Source organism: Notolepis coatsorum (assembly GCF_963971535.1).
Source record: "Notolepis coatsorum genome assembly, chromosome: 3".
In the NCBI taxonomy this organism is placed as follows: domain Eukaryota; kingdom Metazoa; phylum Chordata; class Actinopteri; order Aulopiformes; family Paralepididae; genus Notolepis; species Notolepis coatsorum.
The window spans coordinates 91,111,528-91,117,715 of record NC_140167.1 but is presented as its reverse complement, the minus strand read 5'-3'; positions in this window follow the sequence as shown (position 1 = coordinate 91,117,715).

The window sequence follows — 6,188 nt, the reverse complement described above, 5'->3', positions numbered from 1 at the left end:
AAAAATAAGTGGAGCTGGTGAGGTTAAATTTGTTAAATATATCTTGATAACTGCAGAAACCATGGTCATTGAAGATATCCCCCAATGTATGTATGCCTTTCTTTTCCCATTTAGGAAATCTGATAGGTTGTTGTGCAATAAGGAGTACATTGTTATTAAATAGGGGAGAATGACTGTGCCATTTATGGCGGTTTGTACACTTTTTCTGTGTGTCACACCATATCCGGATCACATGTGTAATAAGAGGGCCAAATCTCGAGTTGCATTGCTTAATTGATAAGTTGGTGTACACTATATCCTGCAGTCTATGTGGTGCCACTATGTTTAATTAATATTTATTAAATAATTATTAGGAACCTATACATAATAAAAAAAAGACTATGTGCCGTTTGAAAAATCAAATTGAGCTGAATTCAATGAATTTGAACCATTTATGAATTACATTCTACTAGGGATGTCCGATATTATCGGCCTACCGATATTATCAACCGATATTGGCATTAAAATGTAATATCGGAAATTATCGGTATCGGTTATAAAAAAAAAATAAAAAATTTACATTTATTTAACCAGGCAAGCAAGTAAGAATAAATTCTTATTTTATTTATTGTGAAAAGTATGCATAATGTTGTGTTTTGGGGGGGGGGGGGGGGGGGGACCCTGCATACATCGGTATCGGTTGATATCGGTATCGGAAATTAAGAGTTGGACAATATCGGTATATCGGATATCGGTAAAAAAGCCAATATCAAACATCCCTACCTTTTACACAGTTGTGGTTGAATACAATTAGCTGATATTTTTTTAATTACCAGATGACGCTCAGTTTTTACAGTGTACTGTATGCAGCTTGTCACTGAGTGCCCCCTGCCCCGGGCGCTTGACCTACAGGGGGGCAAGAGAAACACCAGAGCAGACACCTGAGGAGACACTAGGTAGAGACAGGACTGAGGAGACACTAGGTAGAGAGAGAGGACTGAGGAGACACTAGAGAGAGAGAGGACTGAGGGGACACTAGGTAGAGAGAGGACTGAGGAGACACTAGGTAGAGAGAGGACTGAGGAGACACTAGGTAGAGAGAGGACTGAGGGGACACTAGGTAGAAAGAGGACTGAGGAGACACTAGAGAGAGGACTGAGGAGACACTAGGTAGAGAGAGGACTGAGGGGACACTAGGTAGAGAGAGGACTGAGGAGACACTAGAGAGAGGACTGAGGAGACACTAGAGAGAGGACTGAGGAGACACTAGGTAGAGAGAGGACTGAGGGGACACTAGGTAGAGAGAGGACTGAGGAGACACTAGGTAGAGAGAGAGGACTGAGGAGACACTAGAGAGAGGACTGAGGAGACACTAGGTAGAGAGAGGACTGAGGGGACACTAGGTAGAGAGAGGACTGAGGAGACACTAGGTAGAGAGAGAGGACTGAGGAGACACTAGGTAGAGAGAGGACTGAGGAGACACTAGGTAGAGAGAGAGGACTGAGGAGACACTAGGTAGAGAGAGGACTGAGGGGACACTAGGTAGAGAGAGGACTGAGGAGACACTAGGTAGAGAGAGAGGACTGAGGAGACACTAGGTAGAGAGAGGACTGAGGAGACACTAGGTAGAGAGAGGACTGAGGAGACACTAGAGAGAGGACTGAGGAGACACTAGGTAGAGAGAGGACTGAGGGGACACTAGGTAGAGAGAGGACTGAGGAGACACTAGGTAGAGAGAGGACTGAGGAGACACTAGGTAGAGAGAGGACTGAGGAGACACTAGGTAGAGAGAGGACTGAGGGGACACTAGAGAGGGGACTGAGGAGACACTAGAGAGAGGACTGAGGGGACACTAGAGAGGGGACTGAGGAGACACTAGAGAGAGGACTGAGGGGACACTAGGTAGAGAGAGAGGACTGAGGAGACACTAGGTAGAGAGAGGACTGAGGGGACACTAGGTAGAGAGAGGACTGAGGAGACACTAGGTAGAGAGAGGACTGAGGAGACACTAGAGAGAGGACTGAGGAGACACTAGGTAGAGAGAGGACTGAGGAGAAACTAGGTAGAGAGAGAGGACTGAGGGGACACTAGGTAGAGAGAGGACTGAGGAGACACTAGAGAGAGGACTGAGGGGACACTAGGTAGAGAGAGGACTGAGGAGACACTAGGTAGAGAGAGAGGACTGAGGAGACACTAGGTAGAGAGAGGACTGAGGGGACACTAGAGAGAGAGAGGACTGAGGAGACACTAGGTAGAGAGAGGACTGAGGAGACACTAGGTAGAGAGAGGACTGAGGAGACACTAGGTAGAGAGAGGACTGAGGAGACACTAGGTAGAGAGAGGACTGAGGGGACACTAGGTAGAGAGAGGACTGAGGAGACACTAGGTAGAGAGAGAGGACTGAGGAGACACTAGGTAGAGACAGGACTGAGGAGACACTAGGTAGAGAGAGGACTGAGGAGACACTAGGTAGAGACAGGACTGAGGAGACACTAGGTAGAGAGAGGACTGAGGAGACACTAGGTAGAGAGAGGACTGAGGAGACACTAGGTAGAGAGAGAGGACTGAGGAGACACTAGAGAGAGGACTGAGGAGACACTAGGTAGAGAGAGGACTGAGGGGACACTAGAGAGAGAGGACTGAGGAGACACTAGGTAGAGAGAGGACTGAGGAGACACTAGAGAGAGAGAGGACTGAGGAGACACTAGGTAGATACAGGACTGAGGAGACACTAGAGAGAGAGAGAGGACTGAGGGGACACTAGGTAGAGAGAGAGGACTGAGGAGACACTAGGTAGAGAGAGGACTGAGGAGACACTAGAGAGAGAGGACTGAGGAGACACTAGAGAGAGAGAGAGAGGACTGAGGAGACACTAGGTAGAGAGAGGACTGAGGAGACACTAGGTAGAGAGAGGACTGAGGAGACACTAGAGAGAGAGGACTGAGGAGACACTAGGTAGAGAGAGAGGACTGAGGGGACACTAGGTAGAGAGAGGACTGAGGAGACACTAGGTAGAGAGAGGACTGAGGAGACACTAGAGAGAGAGAGGACTGAGGAGACACTAGAGAGAGAGAGGACTGAGGAGACACTAGAGAGAGAGAGGACTGAGGGGACACTAGGTAGAGAGAGGACTGAGGAGACACTAGGTAGAGAGAGGACTGAGGAGACACTAGGTAGAGAGAGGACTGAGGAGACACTAGGTAGAGAGAGAGGACTGAGGAGACACTAGGTAGAGAGAGGACTGAGGAGACACTAGAGAGAGAGGACTGAGGAGACACTAGGTAGAGAGAGAGGACTGAGGAGACACTAGGTAGAGAGAGGACTGAGGTGACACTCGGTAGAGAGAGGGCTGAGGGGACACTAGGTAGAGAGAGGACTGAGGAGACACTAGGTAGAGAGAGGACTGAGGAGACACTAGGTAGAGAGAGAGGACTGAGGAGACACTAGGTAGAGAGAGGACTGAGGAGACACTAGGTAGAGAGAGGACTGAGGAGACACTAGGTAGAGAGAGAGGACTGAGGAGACACTAGGTAGAGAGAGGACTGAGGAGACACTAGAGAGAGAGGACTGAGGAGACACTAGAGAGAGAGGACTGAGGAGACACTAGGTAGAGAGAGGACTGAGGGGCCACTAGGTAGAGAGAGGACTGAGGAGACACTAGGTAGAGAGAGGACTGAGGAGACACTAGGTAGAGAGAGGACTGAGGAGACACTAGGTAGAGAGAGGACTGAGGGGACACTAGGTAGAGAGAGGACTGAGGAGACACTAGGTAGAGAGAGGACTGAGGAGACACTAGGTAGAGAGAGGACTGAGGGGACACTAGGTAGAGAGAGAGGACTGAGGAGACACTAGGTAGAGAGAGGACTGAGGAGACACTAGGTAGAGAGAGGACTGAGGGGACACTAGGTAGAGAGAGGACTGAGGAGACACTAGAGAGAGAGAGGACTGAGGAGACACTAGGTAGAGAGAGGACTGAGGAGACACTAGAGAGAGGACTGAGGAGACACTAGGTAGAGAGAGGACTGAGGAGACACTAGGTAGAGACAGGACTGAGGAGACACTAGGTCTCATGACCCCCTCTTGGACTATACATCCACTATTCCATTTAACATCAGAGATTACAAGTTCATATGCTACCCTTTATCTTCTCCACCACAGCTAACCAGATTGCTATGCTGGCTTCATTAACACCTAAAATTCGTGCAGTAGATATCTCTAGATAAATCACATCGAGATAGGTAAGAACCCATACCTTCCGGCACATTTTATCCGGTTGAATCCAGCGTGACGCTATCAACTTTTTGGCAGCCGTAAGACCGGACAAAATTAGTCTTTTTACATGTACAGAGGTTGATAACTGAGAAACATCATTCAACAACAATACAAAAGGCAGTATAGGTATGATCAGAGATAAAAATTCTGATAATTGAGTGGTTACTTTTTCCCAGAATATCTTAACAGGAGGGCATTCCCAATCCATATGCATAAATGTACCAAGAGCACCGTTTAAACACAAGGAGCATCGAGGGTCTTGTCTGAGCCCCATGGTGCAAACGTCTAGGAGTCAGGTAAGTCCTATGAACAAAGTTAAGGTTAATCTGTTGACTGTTGGTGATCTGGGTTACGTGATGATAGCCGTACGTTTGCCCAGACTTCATCCCAATCAAAATCTACTTCCAAGTTTGGGATATCCTTCCTCCAAACCGAGTCTAGGGGAAGGATTTCATATGAGGACGTAAGTAAGTGACGATAAAAGTCAGAGACGAAGCCTCTCGATGTCTCCTTTTCATAAAATAATTTGTCAAATCTGTGGTGCTCAAGTGGAATTTTTTATGTGACTCCGTGAGCCTTTAAAGCTGCTCTTAATTGTAGATAGAAAAAATAAGTGGAGCTGGTGAGGTTAAATTTGTTAAATATATCTTGATAACTGCAGAAACCATGGTCATTGAAGATATCCCCCAATGTATGTATGCCTTTCTTTTCCCATTTAGGAAATCTGATAGGTTGTTGTGCAATAAGGAGTACATTGTTATTAAATAGGGGAGAATGACTGTGCCATTTATGGCGGTTTGTACACTTTTTCTGTGTGTCACACCATATCCGGATCACATGTGTAATAAGAGGGCCAAATCTCGAGTTGCATTGCTTAATTGATAAGTTGGTGTACACTATATCCTGCAGTCTATGTGGTGCCACTATGTTTAATTAATATTTATTAAATAATTATTAGGAACCTATACATAATAAAAAAAAGACTATGTGCCGTTTGAAAAATCAAATTGAGCTGAATTCAATGAATTTGAACCATTTATGAATTACATTCTACTAGGGATGTCCGATATTATCGGCCTACCGATATTATCAACCGATATTGGCATTAAAATGTAATATCGGAAATTATCGGTATCGGTTATAAAAAAAAAAAAAAATTTACATTTATTTAACCAGGCAAGCAAGTAAGAATAAATTCTTATTTTATTTATTGTGAAAAGTATGCATAATGTTGTGTTTTGGGGGGGGGGGGGGGGGGGACCCTGCATACATCGGTATCGGTTGATATCGGTATCGGAAATTAAGAGTTGGACAATATCGGTATATCGGATATCGGTAAAAAAGCCAATATCAAACATCCCTACCTTTTACACAGTTGTGGTTGAATACAATTAGCTGATATTTTTTTAATTACCAGATGACGCTCAGTTTTTACAGTGTACTGTATGCAGCTTGTCACTGAGTGCCCCCTGCCCCGGGCGCTTGACCTACAGGGGGGCAAGAGAAACACCAGAGCAGACACCTGAGGAGACACTAGGTAGAGACAGGACTGAGGAGACACTAGGTAGAGAGAGAGGACTGAGGAGACACTAGAGAGAGAGAGGACTGAGGGGACACTAGGTAGAGAGAGGACTGAGGAGACACTAGGTAGAGAGAGGACTGAGGAGACACTAGGTAGAGAGAGGACTGAGGGGACACTAGGTAGAAAGAGGACTGAGGAGACACTAGAGAGAGGACTGAGGAGACACTAGGTAGAGAGAGGACTGAGGGGACACTAGGTAGAGAGAGGACTGAGGAGACACTAGAGAGAGGACTGAGGAGACACTAGAGAGAGGACTGAGGAGACACTAGGTAGAGAGAGGACTGAGGGGACACTAGGTAGAGAGAGGACTGAGGAGACACTAGGTAGAGAGAGAGGACTGAGGAGACACTAGAGA